Source organism: Castor canadensis, chromosome 12, assembly GCF_047511655.1.
Source record: "Castor canadensis chromosome 12, mCasCan1.hap1v2, whole genome shotgun sequence".
Lineage (NCBI taxonomy): Eukaryota > Metazoa > Chordata > Mammalia > Rodentia > Castoridae > Castor > Castor canadensis.
The window spans coordinates 109,902,287-109,927,334 of record NC_133397.1 but is presented as its reverse complement, the minus strand read 5'-3'; the positions used below and the strand labels follow the sequence as shown (position 1 = coordinate 109,927,334).

Genomic DNA, 25,048 nt, shown 5'->3' with positions numbered 1-25,048 from the left:
TTGTGAACTAGGGTCTCACAGGAGCTCATAGAGAGGGGGCTTCTTATAATAGTTATATAACTACATTTGTTTTCAAAATGATGAAAGCAAATATTAATTGAGTTTTTATAAGAAAATATTTCAGGAAATATATTTACTTGATTAAAAAACATAATTTAAAAATTATTAAAAATTTCCATGTTTAAAATTTGTCATATAACCAATCATTGAAGAGGCAGTCATAACATGTGGAAGTCGTGCTATGACTCCACATGCATGACATAAAATTTGTTGGAATCCTTTATTGTACTGTTTTCACTAGAATATTATTGAACCTTATGTCATAGTCTTTGTCAGTAGAGGCAGGACTTTGTATTAATGCCTTTTGATTTTTATCCCAGCAATTTCAAATTTGCCTTTGTGTGTGTGTGTGTGTGTGTGTGTGTGTGTGTGACTGGGGTTTGAACTCAGGGCTTCGTGCTTGCAAAGCAGGAGCCCTACTGCTTGAGCCACACCTCCGGTCCAAATTTGCCTTTATTTTAAGGATGGGGTATGTATTGGTCAGCATTCCATTACTATAATGAAATACCTGAGGTAATTAACTTACAAATAGAAAAAGGTTTAGTTTGGCTCATAGTGCAGGAGGTTTCTGTCCAAGATTGGGTGGCTCGATTGCTTTGGGCTGTGGTGAGGGCAACATATCATAGTGAGAATGTGTGATGGAGCACACCATTCACATCTCATGAGCAGAAAGCAGAGAGAGAAGAAAAAAGCATGATATAATAGGTGGGCTGTCAACTCTGTTTCTTAGAAGGTTGTTAATTTCTTCAGTCCCAATCCTGTAACATGATATTTAAGGCCTTTGACAACTAACATCATTAGAGTTATTCTTAGTTGATTTACTGTTACAAATCCTGTTGTAATATTTATCATTCTTCAGCCTTATAGACTTTGTCTATAGGCCTCAGGCAAAAGTAGTTAGCTAATCTCTACTCCTCCTGCATTACAATTGCATGCAATATCTTAAAATCTTCTTAATTCAAATTAATAGAACTAGATGGTTATATGAATTATTACTTTGTTAAAGTAGTGTGAATTATTAACATTTTCAGATAATTTTATTACTGCAGCACAAAATATTCATTTTAATATCAGGAAAGCATACAAAATTGCTAATTCAAGAACTTGCCACCTGCCTAGGTCTATCTGATTAAGTCAGCAACTTTTCACTGAGAAATTACCATGTCCACAATATGGTGTGGAATAAAAAAAAGTTAGCTTCTATACTGAAAGAGTTTACAGAGTCTCAAACCAACACACAGACTTTGAAAGTCTTGAAAGCAGCAAGAGAGAAGCAACTTGTTGCATTCAAGGGATGATCAGTCCTGCTATCAGCAGATCTCATTACAAGGTTGTAGGCCGACATATTCAAAATACTAAGGAAAAAACAACCTGTGAGTGGAGAATCCTATTCCCAACAGAACTGTCCTTCCAAAGTAAAGAAATTAAGATGTTCTCAGATGAACAGAGAGTGGGAATTCATTTCCACTAGACTAGACCTGCCCTGTAAGTAGTACTCTGAGGAGTCCTGCAGGGTGAAAGGAAAGAACCCTGGGTAGTAACTCACAGCCATCTGCAGAATGAAGAGCTCAGAGGTAGATACATGGACCCTTAGAAAAGCTGGTACAGTAACAACAGTTTGTAACTCTATTTTTTATTTTCTGCATGATTTAAGAGTCTAACACATTAAGAACAATTATTAGTCTAAAAGCTAGTGTTATTGTCACTTTGACTTCATTTATAATTTCACATTTTCTCTACATAATTAAAAATACTAGTTTATGTTTTGGGGCTCATAGTATATAAAAATTAATTTTGTGACATCAACCACTGAAAGGGGCTGGGATGGAACTGTTAAGGGAGCAGAGTTTTTGTATGTTACTGAATGAAGTTAATATTTTTACTTTAGTGTGTCAGATGTAATCCCCATGGTAACCAAAAGAAAACAGCTGAAGAATATACATAAAAGGAAGTAAGAAACTGGGCATAGTGGCTCACATCTGTGATCCCAGCTACTTGGGAAGGAAGATTGGGAGGACTGTGGTTCCAGACAAGTCCAGGCAAAAAGTTATCAAGATCTCCATCTCAATCAATAAGCTGGGTGTGGTGGTGTGCAACTGTAATCCCAGCTGTATGGGAAATGTAGATAGGAGGACTCTGGTCCTGAGGCTAGCATTGAGCAAAAAGTGAGACCCTATCTGAAAAAGGGGAGGCTGGAGGTATGTCAAGTGGTAGAGTGTTCAAGACCTGAGCTTAAACCTCAGTACTGCTCCTGCCCCTAAAAAAGAGAAGAAAGGAATTTAAATATTTTACTACAAAAAACCCAACTAAACACAAAACATGGTAATGATAAAATGAGGTACAGAAAAGCTATAAAGCTTTTCTTACGAATAGTGAGATGACAGAAGTCATTTACTTCTTATCACTATTTATTGTGAATATAAGTGTCTAAACTCTGCAGTCAAAAGGGAGACTGTCAGAATGGATTAAAAAAGAACCATGATCCAACCTTGTTCTTTCTACAAGAGACTCCTGTAGACCCAAAGACACAAATAGGTCCATAGTGAAAGGATGAAAGAATATATCCCATGGAGATAGGAACCAAAAGACAGCAAGGGTGTGATGCTAATATCAGACAGAAGAGCCTTTAAATCAAAAAAGTTTCCAAGACACTGAGAAGGATATAATATACTCATAAGAGGTTTGCTATATCAGTGATAATTCAATTCCTGATGTGTGTTCTAACATGACTGAACCTTGAAGTCGTTTTTGTAAGTGAATAAGTCGGCCAGAAAAAAAGCAAAATCTGTATAATCCCACTTAGATGAGGTGCTTTAGGGTAGAAAATACAGAGAGACAGAGGCCGGGGAGGAGAGAACAGGAGCTAGGGTTCAGCGGGTAAAGCATGTCACTTGGTATTTCCAGTGCTCTGTAGATAGAGGTGCTGGAGACCACACAGCAGCATGAGTGTGCTCAGCACTACTGGACTGGACATTTACAAAGACTTGGATGGGAAACTGTATGCTGATTAAACATGTCACAACAAAGAAACTTGAAGCACTTAAAATTGTGTTCATCAGTTTTTTGTTACTATAATAAACACCTGAGAACCATTTATAAAGAGAAAAGGGTTATTTTGGCTCACGGTTTTAGAGGTTTCAGTGCGTGGCTGGTTGGCTTCTTTGCTTTAGGGCCTCTGGCAAGGCAGTGCATCATGGTGGGGAGTTCATGGTCAAGCAGATCCACTTACCACATGGCTGAGGAGCAAAAGAGAAAGCAAGAGAGACCAGGACCTCACAGTCCCCTTCCAGGGCATGTCCCAGTGACCTAAGGATATCCCACTAGAACTTACCTCCTAAAGGCCCAACCACTGCCCGATAGCATCATGGGCTGGGGCCTACGCCTCCAATATATGGAACTTTTGGGGCCATTCAAGATCCAAACTACAGCGAGTATGTAATCCCAGAACCATTTTATCACCCCCAAGAGAAAGTCATGCTGATCAGCAGTCACTTCCTCTCCTCCTCTCTGTTCAATGCTGGCAGCCACTAATGTACTTTTTGCCTCTGTGGATATGCCTCAGTTAGTACAAATGGAATTTTATATATATAAGTGTGACTGGTACAGCTCGGGTATGGTTTGAATGTGTCCCACAAAGGTTCATGTGTTGGAAATTTGGTTCCCAATGTGGTGATGTTGAAAGGTACTGGGAACTTTAAGAGGTGGAGCCTAGTAAGAGCTAGTTAGGTCATTGGGGTCACTGCTATTGGAAGGAATTGAAGTTGTTCTAGTGAGACCCCAAATTATTAAAAGGACAGAGCCTGACCCCTGAGTTGCTTTCTGGTTTCCTATTTCTACATGTGATCGTTCCCTTTTGTATGTATCCTGCCATAAAGCTACCTGCCATCCGATGCAGCTAAGGGAGTCCTCACCAGAGCCAGCACCATGCCATTTGGATATCATCTTCCAAAACCAGAACTTAATAAACCTCTTTTCTTTATAAATTACCCAGGCTCAGACATGAGCAATGAAAAATGGACTAATGAAGGAGCCATTTGTGATTGTTGTCTTTCATTTAGTATATTGTTTCCAAGGTTCATCCATGTTATTGTGTGTGTCACTGTTTCACTCGTTTTTTATGGCAGAGTGATATTCATTAGTATGGATATGCCACATTGTATTCATTCTTCAATGGATGCACATTTGGATTGTTTCCACTTTTTGGCTGTAATGTATGTACAGTGCTGCTGTGAACATTCAGATACACCTTTAAGTGAGCATTTTTATTAGTTTACTTCAGTTATACAGGGGGATTCATTGTGTGAGCATGTTTTTAGTTCTCTTGGGCGCTGAGTAATATGGTAACTCTATATTTAACCATTTGAGGAATTTCCAGGCTATTTTCCTACGTGGCTTCAAAATCTTACCTTCCCACTAGGGAAGATGAGGGGATCCGGATTTCTTTGTATCCTCACTAAATGGCTTAAATGGCTTATTGAAGCCATTTAAGTGAGTGAGAAGTGGTCTCTCAATAAGTGGGTTTCTTTGTAACTTAATATTAAGTTAAACAAAGATAATTATTTTCCAGTTTATAAAAAAGTAAAGTTTAATTTTTCTTCTGTAACTATTATTAAATAATTGAAACCTACTATTACTTACACTAGCTCCAGATATTATTTAGTTCTTTAAAAAAAATTACACATGTAGGGCTGGCAGAGTGGTTCAAGGAGTGGTTGAACACCTGCCTAGCAAGCATGAGATCCTTAGTTCGATCCCCAAGTACTGCCAAAACCAAAAAAAAGACACCTGTAAATGTTTCATACATGTTTCTGCTACTCGTTGCTTAAGTTAACTGGAGAAATACTGTTTTCATGTATTTTAGACATAGCTCACAGAACATTGCCTTTGCTGTCATTGTTCATGTTGATCTTAAAATAATTCTGTAGTCAGTATTTTAAGATTGACTCTAATAGGATTAGAAGCATAATTTAAATAGCATTCTAAGTCTTTTAAAAATGTGCATTTGTTGCATTTTAGTATGATCACTCAAATGAATAGTGCAAATTTAAGAAACTAAAAATAAAACTAAAGCTATAATAGGATTATGTTTTGTTCTAATTTTGGTAAGTCACTGTATTGTAAGTAGACGGATACTTGTAAAGAAGAGGCAAGTAATACTTTTAATCATTTCCTTCGATTGTGCCTAGAGCCAAGAAGATTCTTATAATTCAGTAGTACATGGAGAAGGCTATAGAGTTTTGTGAATGCTTCTCTAGGCTGGAAGTCATTCCTGTTTTTTTGATGATTGTCTACGTGAGCTCATACAACTAATCTGACTTAATTTTCTCAAATATTTCCTGAGGATGTATATTAGAGTAAGTTTTAGTTTTGCATAAGCCTTCCATTTTGAATAGTGTAATAGGATTACTCTAGTAAAGATTCTTTCTTTACTCAAGTTGCTGTTTGGGAGTTGAAGTAACTGGGAGTTCTCCATCTACTTTTCTCCTTTGACATTAATGTCACAGTGTTGTGAGCCTCTAAGAGAAGGTCATCAGGTGTTCGTTGAGATTTTGGGTAGGAAAGGTTGTTTTAATTGATAAGTAATCTGTGCATGGCAATACGTGTATGCTCTCTCCTTGTCTGTTAGTAGGGAAGCTGTTCTGACATCAAGGCTTTTTGGTTCTGTGACATACATAACTGGTCAGAATAATAGTGATGTTTCTTCATATAGGTAACCCAGATTTCCTATTTAAAATATGATGGGCTAAATGCATTAAAAACATTGCATTAGTTGCTCAAACGAAAAAGAACACCTTGAATGTCAAGTAGTAGTAACATGATATATTGGATGCTAAAGAATTAGTGGTGACATTGGTGTCTAGAACAAGAAAATGAATGAGAAGGTCCTGATTGGTAATGAGAATGATCATGGTAGAACAGCAGATAATGCATGAGTTGTGAATTCCCTCATTTAATCTAGTAGTTTATGTTTTTCTGGAAATAGTCAAACATCTATTGTCTTTAGATTAAAATTATATGCTGTATTATACATTTTAAAATTTGTTATATGCAATTATATCATCTTTATCACATGTGCTCCATAAGACTCAGCTTTTAGATATTGAGTACTCCTGAAAAAATGTCATAATGAGGATCACTGATGCAACAATGTTGCTCTTGAGGATTTTGTTCCTCATGAAGAAACAGACATCAGGGAAGGAGGTGGAAATGGCAGTGTGGCCAGGCAAGAATATTCCTCTTAGAAATAGATGTATACATGAAGAGAAGAAAATGGTCCCAGCCACTAATAGTTTCCTCTTCAATGTGGGGGATTATGGGTGGTTTTTATTGTCCAACATTTTTCTCTATTTTTGTACTTAAAAAAAAAACAAAGTAAGCATATAGTTGAAATCAAACCAGTATTAATTGCCATGGCAGGTGTCTGTACACATTAGTTTGTTCTCTTTGCTCACCTGCCTTCCATTGGCAATCCCCAAGTTGTTAGGCAAATAAGAATGAACAGATAATAAATATTTCCTCATGGTCATGTCCCTTGCTCTCAGTAGGATTTCTGAAGTATTCCATATCAGACATACTGATATGACCACTTTTTGCTTTATAGAAGGATAGTCTCTGCTTATTGAAGAGAGAGATCATAGTGTCTTTCCTTCCTGAGCAGTTGAAGTGTAAAATGTTGATTCCTCTTCTTTTTTCCTGCACAGAAAGGATCTTGCTTACTTCTCTCTTCTTCCCCTTCCTGGAAGAGATGGATGAAAAAGACAGGAAGGAGAATGGAGCAGAGTTAGCACTAAGGATGGTGTTCCTATCTTGGAGACCTGGTGTCATTTTTAGGAAATCAAGGTATATATCCATAGGGTGTTCTATTTGGGAATTAAGTATAATAAAGTCTTTTGACATTAATTCATTTCTTGGAGCTTTAAGACAAATAACTGTCTCTTTGCAAATTTTTAATCTGAAATCTGTTCTGAAGATTGATGACTTCTCTATAAGATCTTCCCATAACTGTTCCATTAGGACATTAGACTTAGCCAAGTGTGGATGTGTTAATTCTGTTAAATCGACTTCTCCATACACACACACACACACACACACACACACACATACACACACCCAGAAACCTCATTATTCCCTGAAATTTTAATGTTTTTCATTACTTGACTTCTTGTCATATACAATTAGGGAATGTTTAAGGTGTTCTTTTTTTTTTTACTCCCTCCTCCCTTAATTTTTAAGAGCATATCACAAAATGCCTTTTGTGGTTCAGGACAGTCTCTCAGTACCAACTGCTTTAAATATATTCTAGTGAGAAAAGAGGAGATACAGACATAGTAGGTGTTTTATGTATTTTTTCTCTGTTAATTTGGGAGGATAAAATAACTTCTCAGGTCATCTGCCTATTCAGCAAAGTGACATAGTTGGAAAAGTAAGGTTTAAATAGGATAAGGGAGAAATGAGGAAAGCAGGACATATACGCATGTCTAAGTATAAATTATAGGTGTTTGCGGGAAAACAGCCCAGCCCATCTAGGTGAGCACCACCAAGTGCTCTCTTACACCTATAAGATATGAAGAGAGCCAACAATTTACTGATCAATTGAAAATGGTAGGTAAGATAGAGAATTACAAAAATTGATATATATATCCTATAAACATTTAATTTTTTTTAAATTTAAGTCATATATATTGATTGCAGATTGCTATCATCTTTTATGAATAAACAACCTCAAATGCTAATTTCCTGTTCCCAATTCCATTTTCCCTAAAGGATTTCAACATTTGCAAAGCAAACTGAGCATGGAATCCTACCTGAGTTTTAGATTTTTTTTTACAGTTTTATTTTCCAATTTTTAGGCATTTACCTTTCCAAAGTTTTCAGTTTTCTGAAAACATCGATCTCAGTTTTCACATTTACATTTGCATTCACATTTCACAGTATTTAATTAAATGCTAAATTATGTAAGCAAACTGGCATAAAAGTGATGAGAAAGAACACAAGTTTTTATTTTAACTTGGAAAAATAGAATGTGAACCATATTGCCAAAGGAGTAGTCTATTCAACTTGAGCATTGTTGTAGGCTACCATGTGTTTGAAAGGAAATGTAGCCCATAAATACAGTGGAGATTGAGCCCATTTGGGGAGTTTCTGCTGTTTGATTTAGCTGATGGCCTGTCTTCTTCTTTAGGGACAATTAGCTATGATAGGCCTTTATGCTTATAACCTTTAACAACAGTATTTGGTGGGGCCAGTTGGTAAGAAGTTAAATACATACATCCCTATAAGAGGAGAGCAACAGGAGGTCTGATTTTAGAGTTGTGCACTTAACCATTATGCACTCCACTGATTGTCTCCCTTGTGGGAAATATTGGCACTCAAAGTACGTAAGAGTTGAAATGGTGCATACAAAATAATGTTGACTTGTTCTCCAACCACTGGCCTTTCCGTCAGCAGCCAAGTAGTAACATATTGCATCACAAAGACAGGCTGTTGACTTATTTTCTATATTAACTGTTGTACTCTAAAAACAGAGTATGTACTACATTATTTTCAAATATCTCTAGAAGAATTACCAAAACTGATCTTTTGTTAGGATAGCAGTATGTCAGTGAACAAGTAAGAACAGAAAGTATGGAAACCATTTATCCAGATGAAATCTATATAGAATTGTAAATTAATAACAGAACTTTAAAGATAAATGCTTTGTTTTAAATTAGGTTTCAGGGTCTTCTTTCTTGTTGGGATAGCTCAGCCTAGTCTTTAGCCTCACTCAGTTCCCCAAAGGGCCACATAGTGTAAGCTCTGGAATCAGACTAACAAGTTTGTCCAGCCCATATATTTTTTAAATTTCACTTAGTAGCTGTGTGACTTTAGGCAAGTTACCTAACTTCTCTTGTCTCAGTTACTTCATTATGTGTACAAAATTTCTATGAGAATTAAGTAAAGTCATGCAAAGTTCTTACAGCAATGCCTGTTACATAGTACGTACCCAATAAATGATAGCCATCACTATCCTTATCCACCTTGAAAAAGGAGAATAGTGAGGCTGATGTTGAAACCTGCCCTGAAAGATGGATCTAAGGTTGCACTGCCAGAAAGTATGTGGAAAAATAAACAAGAAGTGGGAGAACTAGGGATGGCAGATGTGAAAAAGTAATGTGTGGTCCAGAGTCATTGTCATAGTTCTGGGCTCTACCTCTTAATCATAAAAAGATAAATACTGGGTCGAGGTGGAAATAAAACTAAGTCAAAGAAAGAAAATTACTAAAATGACAAAAATGGATAAGTTAGAACAGAAATGCAGTGGGTTAGGCATGAGAAAGGACTTTATTAAAAATCCAAACAAAATAGGAACTTGTAGCAATCTAACTGAGAAGAAAAAGGGGGAAATGGTTTAAAAACTGAATAGGAACACTTTATTGTTCTACAAAGAGACTGCTATACAAAGTGTTATAACAATATATTTAGAAATTTTGATAAAATATAAAATTTCTTAGCACATGTGAAAATCACTATAAAAGTAGAACAATCTGATTTTGCCACTCTGCTTTGAAAGTCCCTTAAATAACTTCCCATCATTGTTAAGATGAAGATGCAAGCTTTGGCCTTGCCTTTAAATCCTGCAATCTGACCTCTTCCTGCACAGGGCTTTGGGTTCTTTCCAATTAGCCCCGCCCACATGCTAAATTCCCTGCTATTTTACACCAGAACCCTTGCATATCCTATCTGTTTTATGTTGTATCCTTGTTTTTAAGTAGTTAATTTATATTTATCCTTAAATGTCAACTCAGATTTCTTGACCATGGGGAAACTGACCTAGGTTTGGGCTCTGTGCCACGTGCTCTTATAGCTCCTTTTGCTTTTTCTTCTGACACCATTAATAATTATTTCTGGTTATTTATGTCTCTTTCTCCCTGACTGGACAGTACTCTCTGAGGGTAGTTCTTTGTTCCCCCTTGGAATTCTGGTGCCTAGGACATAGGTTTCAATAAATCCTTGCTTAATGATTAAATATCTCTATCGTCAAATAACTTTTTCCATTTCTTTTTTAATTATGAGAATTACAAACTTGTTCCTCAAAAAGAAAAAAAAATGGTTTTATGGAACAAAATTCCAAGCATTTTGGAAAGTAATTTTCTGAGTTAAACTGTTTTATAACATACTTATTTATATAAGGATGGAAAGTTACATAAATATGGAAAGTCCATTTTTCCCCAATCTTGATGACAAAGCATGAGAAGGCAACTATTATAGACCCAGTTCAGTCTTGAATACAAATGGAAAAAACCACTATAAAATTTTAGCAAGTGACATTCAACAGGATATTAAAAAATAATATGCCATAATCAAATAGAATTTATCCCGTGAATGAAACAATTTGGGTAGATATTAGGTGAAAGAGGCAAAATCATAGTCATCTTAACCTATGTCAGAAAAGGCTGATAAAAACTTAATAGTCATTCTTCCTTAATTCTTGAAGACTACTCTAGTCAAGCCAGTAGTCAATATCATGTTATTTGGTGAACAGTAAGAAAATTTCTGTGAAAACAGAATAAAACGAAGCTCAATAACAGACCACCATTAGTTACCACTTATTGTCAAGTTCTGGATAATGCAATAAAACATAACAGAAATTAGAAGCAGAACTTTTGGAAGAAAGGAGATAATAGTTCCCATTATTTGTAAGCAGAACGGTTGTCTCTAGAAACCAAAGACAAAATGAAACAAATATTAAAATTAGTAAGAATAGGAACTAATATGAAAGAGGTTGGATAAAAGATAAACTTGGTGATTTTTCTATAGTGTAACAAATTAGCAAATATAATGAAAAATGCTCTATTTGTGATAGCATCAGGAAACACCATAATGAAAAAAATATGGTAAGTAAATGAAAACAATTATACAATTCTATAAAAAGGTATAAAAGAGAATTTAAATGACAAGTCATACCATGATCCTGAATGAGATGAAAGAATAAAAATGCAAATGCTTTCTAAGTTGTATTACAGATTCACTGTGCCAAAATACCAAAAATTATTTCTTTTGAAATTTGACCAGATTTCCATTCATTTAGAAGAGTAAATGTATGATGAAAACTAAGACAAAGAAAAAAACAAAACAAAACTAAGACAAAGAGCCAGGGGTGGTGGTACACCCCTGTGATCCTAGCACTGGGGGTGGTAGGGGGATACCAAATACCATGTTTTGTAAAGCAACAAAGTTGTGACTAATAACAGATTAAACTTAAAAATCAAGCAATTAACTTCATAAAACAAAAGGTACACAAATAACAAATCAGGCAAATAACATAAAAACACACTTTTGGGAATGTGTAAAGTTTAAAAGCATGATAATACCACATGTTAACAAGAGTGCAGAAGCCTCAAACATTGCAGATGGATGTGTGTAAAAATGTCACAGTTGCCTTCGAAAACTGTTTAGCAATTCTTGCAGGGGACTATGGGCCTATGGTCCTTACAAGATCTGGCTCACAAGTAGCTCCTCTGACCTCATTTTCTGCTGCTCTCCACCTCATGCACTACAAGTGTATTACCTTCCTTGCCTTTCCTTGAACACGCCAGGTAGACCCCTACTTCAGGGACTTTGACCTTGCTGTTGCCTTCCCTGTAATATTTTCCCTGCATATATCCTCAAGGCTTATTCCATGACCTCCTTCATCTCTATTTGCATACTACCTTCTTTGACTCCACTTTTGAATATCACTGCAGACCCCCCCATACTCCACCTCTCCCTTTCCTACCCATTCCCATAGCACTTACCCCCAGCTAACATGGCTTGTCGCTTATTTCTTTTGTTTGCTGTTCTTTTCTCTCTCTCTAGTGTATAAACTCAGTGATGGCAGGGCATTTTGTACTTACTCCCATCCCAAGTCTTTTCATTGTGTCTGGTACACAGTGGATGTTCAACATGTATTTGCAGAATGAGTGAAATGCTTTAACTTGTACTGTGTGCAAATCAAGCTCAAAATCAAACTTACTGAATAGGAAGGGTAAACTTTTGAAACTAGTTATTTGTAAAATTGCTATTTTTTGTATTGTTCAATGGATGCTCTAAGTTTAAAATACAGAATTTTAAAGAATTTATAGAAATGGGGAATTAATTTGTTATGCAGCACTTTATGTTGTAAAATTAGGTAGCTGGACAGAATGATTTTTTTGTTCTAAAGTCTGAGGCACCCTGTAACATGAATCCTTTGTGATTTTGAGATGCCGAGAAACTTTCCTTTTGTTTCTCTCTTAAATGGAGAGGTTGGTACCATTGTTTGCTTGTCATTATTCCTTTTTAAAAATTCCTATAGCTCTGGAACCTAGTTTGGCAAGGAAGACGTTAACACTAGGAAAAGGGTAGTATCAGTTAGGGAAACAGAGTTTATCCCAGCAGCTGGGTTGGGAAGGGGAAAAATAAATAAAGTCAGTTTCAAATGACTTAAGAATGGCCAGGATGTAACCAGAGGGGAATGTGGACACACTTCTTTTGTCCACTAGTGAAGGAATTCGATGGAGGCTCTGCCACAGAAATGGGTTTCAAATTATAAATGTAAGTCAGAAGAAAGTAAATGTGATATACATTTTGTGGTTAGCAACGTCTCTATTCCACATATAGATGAATTTAAACACTTTTAATGACTTTAGTGATGCAGATGACAGCTCTCATAGAAAACCTTTATGTTCTGTCTTACTAAAGGGTGTTATTACTAAAAAGTGAGGAGGAAAAAGTATACTTTCATCTTCTAAAATGGAGTCCTTATGGTTTTAAGTTTCAAGGTAGAATTGGTTGTTGGACTTGAGATGTTATTAAGCTTCACCTGTTCGTGTTTTTAAGGGTGTAACTAGTTCCATATGCTTATCCTTCTGTCAGTTGTTTCACTAATTTTGGAAAGCATGTAATGCTGGGGTCATTATATATGCCTCATAGGATTATTGTTTTATTTTGGTTTTCTATCAAGGATTCAAAAGAAGAAATATCTTAGATATTTTTAGTACAACAGTATTGTTTAGATAGAATACCTAGATAATTGTTTAAAAACAATAATGTCAGTAACTCATTCACAACCTGTAGAGCACAACCATAGGTTGTTTTTTGTGGAAGCACAGATTTTGTTAAGTAAATTCATCCTAAGGCTTTCCAAGCTCCCTTGCATGTATTGGTTGGGTTTGCAAAGTTGGTTGGGTGGTGTGCAGTCATGGATCAGGGGAAGAGAAAGAGCCTGATCAGCCCTCTACCTTGTCCTGAGCCATATTCTTTTTCTCAGTGGAATTAAATCAATATGAATGTTGAAAGAGATCAAAATTTCACAGCTTTTCATTTGCTTGGTATTTGTAAATAGGCTTTTCTTTTGGGAAAGGAACTTGGAGGGAGGAAAAGATATATTTTCTCTCTCCCCCTCCCTTCTCTCTCTCTCTCTCTCCCTTCCTCCTTCCCTCCCTTCTCCCTCTTTCCCTTCCTCCTTCCCTCTCTTCTCCCTCTCTCCCTCCTTTCTTTCCTTCTTCCTCCCTCTTTCCCTTCTTCTTTCCCTCCCTTCTCCCTCCTTCTCTCCCTTCCTCCCTCCCTCCCTTCTCCCTTCCTCCTTCCCTCCCCTCTCCTCTCTCTCTTTTAAAGTACTCCTTCAGTTTCCCATTTGATTCTTACAGATTAAGCATACTGATAATGATATTTGAATCTGAGGTAATAATTGATTGTCTTCCTTATTCAGTTAGGATTATCAACTTAAGTGTGGGAGTGAAGGCCATGTGTTACCCAGTACTTGTCATCTTGTCCTCAATGAGGAATGTGTAGTCATTTTATGGATTCCCTTTTGTCCATATTTGTTGAGTATTTTTGTCCAATATTTGTTGAGTACTTAATTAATGGCTAGTCTTGTTCTCAGTGGTAGGAATATTTCTATGCTTAAGAAGATTACATTACAGAGGGAGCAAAAAGGTACCAAACCATACATAAATAAAATATTTTAATTATCAGTAAGGTGAACATGGAGAAGGTCAAATAGGTTGATTACCAGTGGACAGAGTATGGCAAGAGCTGTTTAGCTTGAGTCAGAAAAGCAGTCACTGAGTAGGTGATGTTTGCATTGAGTTCTGAGGGATGAGGAGAGAAGGCAGTCATAAGAGGACCTGCTCTTAGAGCATTCCCAGCAGAAGGAACTACAAGGTGGCAGTGAGCTTGTTATGTTTAAGGACAGAAAGGAGGTAAGTGTAACTTAAGAAATAGGAACAAGGAAGAGAGTGATAAATGGTAACCTCAGAAAGCAGCAAGGGTCAGGTGCCTGAGAAACTTGTGGGCTGTAGGAAGGAGTTTGGGGTTTCACATATGTGGTGGAGCCAGGTGTGGTGGTGCGTGCCTCTAATCCCAGCACTCAGGAGGCTGAGACAGGAGTGTCTCAAGGCTGGACCAGCCTGGACTACATAATGAGACTTTGTCTCAAAAAAAAAACCTAAAACCAAAAACATTAAAAAAATGTGTGATGGAAAACCTTCGGACAGTTTTTGTTTGTTTGATTGCTTTTCAAAAGACAGACAAGAAGAAGGCAAAAATGGAAGTAGAAAGACCAGGTAGGACCCTGTTGCTTGTGGTAGTGGCTTGAGTCCAGGTGGTGGTAGAAGAGACTCGGGGTATATTTAGGTGGTAAAGTCCGCAAACTTGACTGATAGATTGGAGTGGTATTGAAGAGTCAAGGATGAATCATCATTTGGTCTGTAATGAAGTACATAGTGGTTGCTGAAGTGGGAAAGTCTTGAGGTTGGAGGTGCAGGCATGACTTGAGAACACTCTCTTTGTTTTGGCTAGATTAACCTTCACTACACCAAGCAAAATAGCATCATTTCCCATCTGAATCCACTGTACCACTTTTACTTTGCATTTTTATTTTTAAATTATTTTACAAATAATTTATAGAACTAAGTACATGCGAATAATAAAAAAAAATCTATATTAGAAATTTTAATAATTTAAGTAGCAAACCCAACTTTTAATTCTGTATTTTCCTGGTTTTTAAGGCAAGTACATATTTAAAAGTAAGAGAAAGTTCATTGACTATAATTCACTGCCTGTTAACTGCCATCCACAAACCTGGAACATATGCATTGGGGAAATACTGATTGCCAGAATTAAAACCTGTCTCAAATAGGCTCTCACTTATCATTACTTCTGGCTCTTGTATTTTCATCATTAAAAGGCATTACTGTTTGTTTCTTTGTTTGAGGTAGGATCCTGCTTTGTAGCCCAGGCTGGCCTTGAACTCCTAATCTTCCTACCGTGGCTTCCTGAGTGCTAGGATTACAAGTGTCTACCATGCCCGGCCAAAAGCCAGTATTTTTTAATACTAATGATTTTGTTGAAGAAAGGATGACCAGTTTAAAAAACATTTTTATTTATTGGGGTTTTTTAAACTTCAATTTGAATGATCAAGCCAATGAACTTTTCAAAATCATCTGTTCCCTTTTATATAACAATCTGAATCTACCTATGAGCTTTATCAAGTGAATTTTGCTGAACAGACATCATAAAAAGATGAAAGAATACTACCACATATTCTTTTAGCTAAATGGGAGGGCCCAGGGTCTCATAACATATTGCCTGGTAAAATTTCTTATTGATTGACTAATTGATTGAATACTATATATTTTAGTCTTTATATATATGTGTATATCTATATAACATTCATTGCTTCTTAAGTTTGAGAAAATTCATGTAAGATGTCATCAAATAAAAATGGGTAATCTGAGATTTTACTGCTCCTGCTTTTTTAGATTCATCATCTCTTGTCAGCTTTCTTCTCTTTGCCTTTATGGGTGGAAAATGAAATATTTTCTCAACTGTGTTCACTGAAACTCAAAAAATTCAGGGATGATTATCTTCAGACTTCTTTTTTTTGCAATTTTATTTATTTTTTTTATTCATATGTGCATACAATGTTTGGGTCATTTCTCCCCCCTCCCCTCACCCCCTCCCTTACCACCCACCCTGTCCCCTCCATCTCCCCCCCACCCCCTCGATACGCAGCAGAAACTATTTTGCCCTTATCTCTAATTTTGTTGAAGAGAGAGTATAAGCAATAATAGGAAGGACCAAGGGTTTTTGCTAGTTGAGACAAGGATAGCTATACAGGGAGTTGACTCACATTGATTTCCCATGTGTGTTACCTTCTAGGTTAATGCTTCTTGATCTAACTTTTTCTCCAGTTCCTGGTCCCCTTCTTCTATTGGCCTCAGTTGCTTTTAAGGTATCTGTTTTAGTTTCCTTCAGACTTCTTTTTAAAAGATGAGGCAAGGCTTGGGTAATTCAATACAAAACTGAAGGATGGCTTAGCAGTACAGCATCCTTTTGAGTGATTTTATTCTTCCGTTCTCTTATTATTTAAGATTTTATAAAAGTATGGCTGGGAATAATTGATAAATAGTGATGAAATAATGTCAGGATGACATGATGTTCAGATATAGGAAAAATAAGATCACTGAGGCCCCATACTATAGCTTAGATTAATAAAAAGAGTCCAGTAGACTCACATGGTACTTTTATTCTAAGATAAAATGAGTATTTCTGTTTTAGAAAAGAAGTAAAATTTCCCTTTGCTCTTTTGAAGACCTCTAAGAAGGAGTAAAATCATAAGATATTCCTTTCAAATAGGACTGCTCAGAAACGAAATTTAAGAATGAAATATTGGACCCAGATGGTACTAGAGGGGTTAAATTTGAAATGTTTGTTGGCTCTCCTAGTAAAGATGGAAGTGGTTGTCTGTAGGAGCCTGGAGCTTAGATCATAGTCTGAAAGACTCTAGCACACATGGTATTTAAAGCCTCTAGTCTAGATGGGATCACCTGGGAAGAGAGTGTAAACTGAAAAGAGAAGAGGACTGTGAATAAAGCTCTGTGGCACACTGGGCTTTAGACATGAGGTATATGAAAAAAGACACTGTGTAACCAGTGGGGTAGGAACCTGTAATTCACTAGAAGAACTCAACTGGGTCAAAGATGCTGGGAGATAATTTTTTTGTCTAAAGAAGTGAGGTCAGGGAAGTTTGACCATTGCCGTTTTTTGTTTTTTTTTTTTTTTTTTAATATAAGGATCTTTGACAACCTTTTATTGATGTGCCTGAGGCCAAAAGCTTGTTTATATTGGTTGAAATGAGGAAGTAGAGATAAGCAGTAGAGGTACCTTTTCCATGAAATTTTGATGTGAAAAAGGAGTAAAGAAATTGTAGTTGATAGGTAGGAGTTACTGAGTTTAGCTCCTTGCCCCGCCCCTTTCTCCTGTGCAAGTTCAGTATTCCGCCCCCACCCCCACCCCTGTCTGTTTGATTATAGTTCGCTGTTTGTCTTTCAGTTTTTTTTTTTTATTCATATGTGCATACAAGGCTTGGGTCATTTCTCCCCCCTGCCCCCACCCCCTCCCTTACCACTCCCCCCCCCAATACCCAGCAGAAACTATTTTGCCCTTATCTCTAATTTTGTTGTAGAGAGAGTATAAGCAATAATAGGAAGGAACAAGGGATTTTGCTGGTTGAGATAAGGATAGCTATACAGGGCATTGACTCACATTGATTTCCTGTGCGTGGGTGTTACCGTCTAGGTTAATTCTTTTTGATCTAACCTTTTCTCTAGTACCTGTTCCCCTTTTCCTATTGGCCTCAGTTGCTTTTAAGGTATCTGCTTTAGTTTCTATGCTTTAAGGGCAACAAATGCTAGCTAGTTTTTTAGTTGTCTTACCTATCCTCACCCTAGGAGTTTCTTTTAATCCACTTTAGGAGACTGAAAGAATTTGGAGAACCTGGAATTGGGGACATGAGATATTGGCGCTTTAACACAGTACGGTTCTATTGTAATACCCTCGTATTAATACTCTCTAGGGTGTAAAGGAGTAGCCTTTGCTGAATCCCTTTTTTGCCCACTCTTTTTTGGTGTTAAAAAAATCCTGTTAGTGTTTTTATTTGCCCTTTGCCTGTCGGAAACATGAAACAGTGAGTACTGGCCTATCTGTATGATTTTATGATGAAAATCAGTAGGGAAAAATTGAAATCTTTGTTAAGTAAATCCCAGTAGTCTTTAAGTGAAATGTACTTGCTAGGTACATTTCCTTATCTTTTGGGGCTCATTGAACTGTCAAAATTTCTATCTAAATAAGATGAATCAAAATAACACTTAATTTAGAATAGTCTAAAATTAGAATCTAGCATATTATTTTCTTATATGAATGTTGCTTAGAATTATAAAAAACAAAGGTTCTGAAAGATATTTTATAAATTCTGAGTAACAAATAATTAAAATGGAGGAAAGTCTTGAAAATCTTTACTGTAGAAACTGATTTACCAAAAATTTATTAAAAGGTCTAACTTAGAATAGTGAGAACTTGTACTTGAAACATGATCTTCAGTACTTTTCTCTGCTTCCTTAAAAAAATATTGTTCTTCTGTAGAGAGTGTAAAAGTTATATCTAGTGAGGTTGACTGATTACTTCTCCACGTTTTCCTATTTATTACTGTACGTTTAGAATGTTTTTTTGAAAAAATTTCATTGTTTGGGATGTATAGTTGTGTCTGCCTCATTATTTTATGATTCAAGGGAATCAAAATGTCTTCTTTACAACTTTTCATCTTTATTTTTTGGCTTGCTTATTCTGTGTTAAACTCTTAATCCTTCTGTGTTATATGTGATAACTCAATCGTGTAAGCCTGCTTAGATAATAAGACTTTCTAGAACAGTTCTAAGTACTATTCCTGGAACTCAGTGGCAGTTAAACAACACAGATGTCTTTTGGCTCTTGAAATTGTCATGGTTGGTTTCTAGTGAAATGAGATCATTGGATGCAGAAATTTAGTATAATTGTCAAAAATCCCTCAGATGAATGTCCGAATGTAGTTTTTAGAACTCTCCAAAAAAGCAATATCTCAAAATTAGTGAAAATACAAGGTCTTGAGTGTTGATGATGGTAAAACGGTCAGTTAAGCTTATTTGAGTTGATATTATTTTACATGTTTATGCTCCTAAATTTTGTATTTTAACATTTAGCCTCTTTAACTGAACATATAGCTTCTTTGATTCTCTCCTTTCTCCTCTGTCAACGCTGACTTTGTCCTTCCTTAAGTTTTGCCACAAGTTTAGTGAGACAAGGCTTCTTCTTTAGTGACTCTCTAGCAGTGTTGCATCATGGGCTCTAACACAGTTCAGAATTTAGTCTCTGCCTGGGTTTTGGCCCATTCCATGTCTTCAGCAATCCTGAATTACTCATAGTTTTCTTACTACGCTCTGAAACTCCTAGACCTTTTGTCATGGCTTTGTTCCTTTTTCCCATAGCCACTATCTCCCAGCCTGTTGGTCTGGCAGATTGCTGTTTATCATTTCTACTTCGGCTAAAAAATCTCCTCCTCAATGTCATTGTTAAACAATTTTCTTCTCCTTAGACTTACAGTGGCTACAGAGCACCTTCACATGTGACTACGACAACTGAGTAATGGAGCTGTGATGACATCAATTAAGCCACATGTGACTAGAAGCTACTTTGCTGGGCAGCAAGCTCATAACTTTGGTAGTGTGCCAGTTGGTAAAGAATTGGTAAAGATCACAGTGTTTCCAATGAAAACTTAGCATCTGCATTGAGATGTGTGCAAGTGTGAAGAACATGCATTTTGAAGATATACTATCCCCCAAAAGAAAACATTGTATATTTTAAAATATTACTATCATGATACAGTCAGAATATATTTGGTTAAATAGAATATATTATTAAAAATAATTTTACCTGTATTATTTTACTTTTTTAAAAAATGTAGGTACTAGGAGGTTTAAAAGTATTCATATGACTCGCATATGTAGCCCCCTATTTCTATAGGACAGTGATGCTGTGACTTGGAGTTTCTTTTGGGTGAAGACCTTATCTTTTGCTTTAAATCCAATTATTGTGTCTTAAATATAATAGGTACTTAATGAGCACTTGTTGAATTTATGAAATAAGTAGTCCAGAAATTATAACCACAAGCCTTTTGAAGAATTGAAGTTTATATTAAATTAAAGCAGGTGATTTTGCAAGACCTCAGGTTTCATAGTATGTTTTCATATCTGATTGGTATATTCATAAACATATCCACATGAAGAGGAAGAGAGACCTAAGAAGATAATGGTAGTAACACTTTTTCTGAGCCAAATTTTATTAATAGCTGAATCATTAAGTCCTCATAAAAGCATCTGTAAGCCAAATTCTTTTAATAATCCCCATTTACAAGAAGCTGAAGGAGAGATTAAGTAACTTGGCCAAGAAACAGAAATACTAAGTGGTGGAACTGTACTTTGAATTCAGGTCACGAGTATGCTAGGGAGATGTAAAGCATTTAATTTTAACTTAAGTTATTTAATTGCCCTCAAGTTATGGAAGGACTTGTGTGAAAGAACCCTGGGCAGCACTGGACTTGGGGGCCGAGGATGTTTCCTTTGCTTTCCTGGAATGAAGAAAGTTCATTTAAGACTTAAAGTCTAATTTTAATGTAAGATTTATTAGTGGTAAGCAATCAAATTCTTCATTTTTGTCTATTCATATAAACTTGTATGTTTAATCATTTTTCACAGCTTTCAAAAAAGATTGCCACTGGTAGGGTACAAGTGGAGATTATCATTTGACTTCTGGAAAAATTAAATGATTGCTTATACAGTGGTATGAGGAGCCAAGCTTCCCTCATGTGTTAATACAGGAGATTTCTGCTCTGGAACAGACTTAAAATACTTTCCTTCTGGGGATGAAGCAAAAAGGCAAGAATATAAGTTTATTTCCCCTCAGCTTTCTATTAATATTTCCCATGGAAAATTTTACTCTAATTGTAAATCTAGAATATTATTATTCAGAATAAATCTTATCAAATGAATAGTCATGAAGCACTGGTGTACAATATCCAAGGGAAATACATTCTTTTTCATCTTTAACATGCTGACACAAATTCCCATATATGCAGAGTTTATTAATTTTTTTTCTATTCACATGATTCTTTTCAGTAGTGACATACCTTCTGAGAATTCATACATTTGTAAGGGCATTCAGGAAAGTTTAGCTTGAAAAAGGTGCCATCAAAAGATTCAGATGGTAGGAAGTGAGCTAACTTGCAGGCATTAGCATTTTGCATGCAGAAAGCAGGTTTTTTTCTTTTGCTTGCATAAGTCTGAACTGGCAGGCAGTTCTGGACATTGGGCAGCTCTATTCTGTACTGCCATCCAGAGACCTTGTTCCTTCTGCCTTGTTACTTCTTGTTGCTTTATCATCCTGTGTGGAGTGAATCTTGTCCGTAGAGATGAACCTAAATTACCGCCACCAGACCACATTCACGTTCTAGTTTGTGAGAAAAGGGGAAAAAAAAATAAGTGGAATTAAGCAGCTTTTTCAAAAGTATGTGACCTAGAGGTTACCAGTCTGCAAGTGAGTCCCAGAGTGAAGGTGTTACATTTTTAAAAGAAAGAAGAATGATTACTGGACCACTCCATCTCTACCATGTGAATAATTCCTATTTATTCAGCACCTGTTGTATGTTAGACGTTGTGCTAAGAGCTTTATCCATTTTCTCTTACTCAGTTCTCATGTCTGAGACACAGAAATGAGACTCTCAAATTAGGCTATCCACAAGGAAAGTAGCAGAGTGGGATTAGATTCCCAAAGACCACATTATTTCTTTTATGCGTGCTTGAGAGATTAATTAGATTAACTAGAATAGATCAAGATTTGGGGTCCAAGCAGCCTGGAATAAGTTGCTAACAGAGACCAGAAAGTTGAATAGTTTCGAGTGGGATGATCAGGAATGTCTTCTAAATTTAAGGTACCTGTCTATATCCCAGTGAAGATGTGGAATGTAGGCAGTTGTATATATGAACCATGAGTTTATGGCTTAGCATTTAGTTCCACAGCCCTCAGTGTATAGGTGGTATTTAAAACAATGGTTTAAATCAGGGAGAGTAGATAGGTTCAAAGACTGTGCCCTGAGGTATTCCATTCTTTTCAGAGACCTGGGAGATGATAAGGAAGTAGAAAAGATTGCTTTTATGAATGAATTTATATTCCTCTCATCAGCTTTTCCATGTCTCTCTTTCTGACTCTTGCACACAGAATGGCCCACTTTCTGTTGTATGGTGTAACTTTTCGTTTCCTCCTTTGTTGAGTTATAATTGACAAATGAAAATTATACATATGTAAAGTATATGGAATGTTCTGTGCTTGTGAAATAAGCCAGCCACAGAAGATAAAGCAAGGTGATGGATATGCTAATTAGCTTGATGGTGGTAATCACTTCACATTATACACAGATAGTAAAACAGGTTATTAGGTTCATCCATGTTGTTGCCAATGACAGGAATTCCCTGTGTTTTAAGGCTGAATAAGATTCTATTACCTATTAGTTTTGTATGTTTGTTTCAGTGCAATCTCATTTGTATATTTTCCCCCTGTGCTTTGCAGATCATATCCAAAAACCATTGCCTAGATGAATGTGTTTCCATATGTTTTCTTTTAGTAGTCTTGCAACATTAATCTGTTTGAATTGATTTGCACATATGGTGTGAGGTAAGGGTCTGAATTCATCCTTCTATGTGGGTATATCCAGCTTAACACAATTTAATGAAGAGACTATCCTTTTCTCATTGTGTATGTTGGCCTCTTTGTGAAAAATCAAATGACTAGAAATGTTAGAATTGATTTCTAGGCGCTCTGTTCTGTTTTATTGGTCTATGCATCTGTTTTTATGCCAGTCCCAAACCATTTTGATTCCTGTATATTTATAGTATGTTTTGAAGTCAAGTAGTGATGCTGCCTGTATTGTTCTTGCTAAGGATTTCTGTGGCTGTTAAGGGTTTTTTATTTTATTTTGTTTTGTTTTTGTGGTTCCATATGGATTTTTTTCCTTTTACTTCCTCTTTTCTTTTTTTGGTGATTCTGGGTATCAAACCCCGAGCTCTATGCATCCTAGATAAGCAATGTACTACTGAGCTATAGCTCCAGTCTTCCCTCACACCTTTTTCTGAGAAAGGGTCTTGTTATGTAGCCCAGGCTGATCATGAACTTGCAGTTCTCCTGCCTCAGCCCCCTAAGTGCTGGGATTATAGACATGCACCACTCTGCCTGCCTGGATTGTATTTTCTATTTCTGTGAAAAATATCATTGGAATTTTTATAGGAATCACTTTAAGTCTGTAAATTGCTTTGGGTGGCACTGACATTTTAATGATATGAATTCTTTAATCCATGAACATGGGATATCTATTTATGTATTTGTTCAATTTTCAGTTTCTTTCATTAGTGTGTTCCAGTTTTCAGTGTACTGATCTTTTCTGTCCTTTATTAATTTTATTCTTAGGTATTATTATTTAATAAGTTCCATGTAAGTAGTATTACTTTCTTCATTTCTTTTTCAGATAGTCCATTCTTAGAAAACAAAAACACAACTGATTTTTGAATGTTGATTTTATTTCTATAACTGTTTTGCTTCTGTGGTGCTGGGGATCAAACAAGGACTTACATTAAATTAGCATAATTATCACTCTAATAAATTAATATAGACATAACATTTTATGCAATAAAGACTCCTCATTTAACTTTTCCCACCTATCTTGATAAAATCATTTATAGCTTATCTACTCATGATCAAGGATCCCCCTTATGTTTAGTTGGCGTGTCATTTTGGTCTCCTTTAAATTAGAATAGTTTCCTTTTTTTTTATTTGGAGGCTAAGAGAGTCTTCCATGCTACCATTGTTATTTTTGGGTACCCAGTTGTTCTGCAAATGTTCCTCAATTTGGACTCATTTAATTGTTTCCTCATGATTAGATTTGGATTAAATATTTTTGGCAAGAATACATCAGGATATTGTCAAATGAGCTAGCTTTATTATTGGTGTTATTAAGTTTGATCATTTCATTGAGGTGAAAATGATTATTAAAAATCATAATCTCTGAATTAGTAATAGTCCCTACATGTTAAATGATGTGTCCAAGTATGTTTTTCTTTAAAATATGTAACTAGTACTGGAATCATTTTCCAATTATAGATTGTTTCAAAGAGGTTTTATAAGTACTATTCATATTTTATAAATTGATAACTGGCTTCTCAGTTAACATGTCCCCCAATAACTCTATTTTAGTTAGGAGCCTTTTCCCTTTAATTTTGATTACTTAGTCATACTCTTTTTTGGGTAGCACTGGGGTTTGAACTCAGGGCTTCAATGCTTGCTCGGCAGGCCACTCCACCAGCTCCCCCTAGTCATCCATTCTTTTTTTTTTTTTTCTTGTACCCAGATGCTTTCTGCATTTTATTCATTCTTAATGAGAGTCAAATAAATGAGTTTTGTTGATAATGGTTTAAGCTGGCTAGATTTTGTTTATTTACTTGTTTTGGTTATTTTTAAAAGTCACCCATTTCAGATCTGCTATGCTAGCTTAAACATATCCTCATAAAAGGACCATGCATTTAAAGAAAAACAAAACAAACATTTACCTTGGAAAGAATCATCACAGTGTTTTGTTATTACTCTAATTTTCCAAAGTTTTCATAGGGATTAATTGTTGTAAAGTACCTCTTCAGCTACATTGTCTGCATTTCCTTTAAGAGATGTGAAACAACTGGAGACAGTTGTAACGGCTAAGTGATGAGAAACAGTAGAAAATACATGAACTAAGAAAACCATAGAAGATCTAAATTTTTAAGAAACTCACATGTCAGACTCTCATGTACATGTAACACTTAATAGATAAGCCCATATGCTTTATAGAATTCAAGAAGATATTTACTTTGTAGATTTTCAGAGAATATAGTGTTTTTACTTTTTTAAAGATGCTGTACCTTTTTTTAATGTATTTATTACTTTTTTTTTTTTTGGTGTCATTGGGGTTTGAGCTCAGGGCTTTGCACTTGCAAGGCAGGTATTCTACTACTTGATCCACACCTCTAGCTTTTTTTTGTGTATTATTTTTGGGATAGAGTGTCGTTTTATGCCCCGGCCAACCTGGACCATGATCCTT

The 25,048-nt window shown here is 35.9% G+C and overlaps 1 protein-coding gene across 3 annotated transcripts in view; it reads left to right on the top strand.

Moving 5' to 3' along the window:
* Window positions 1-25,048, top strand: part of Magi3 (membrane associated guanylate kinase, WW and PDZ domain containing 3) — a 214,301-nt gene that overhangs the window by 54,085 nt on the left and 135,168 nt on the right. The window contains exon 1 of one of the 3 annotated variants that reach the window (XM_074050717.1): window positions 6,885-6,900. The exons of the other annotated variants lie outside the window; for them this stretch is intronic. The gene's annotated coding sequence lies outside the window, so the exon portion shown is untranslated. Of the gene's footprint in view, window positions 1-6,884; window positions 6,901-25,048 lie in introns of those variants that run through there. 3 annotated transcript variants of the gene reach the window in all.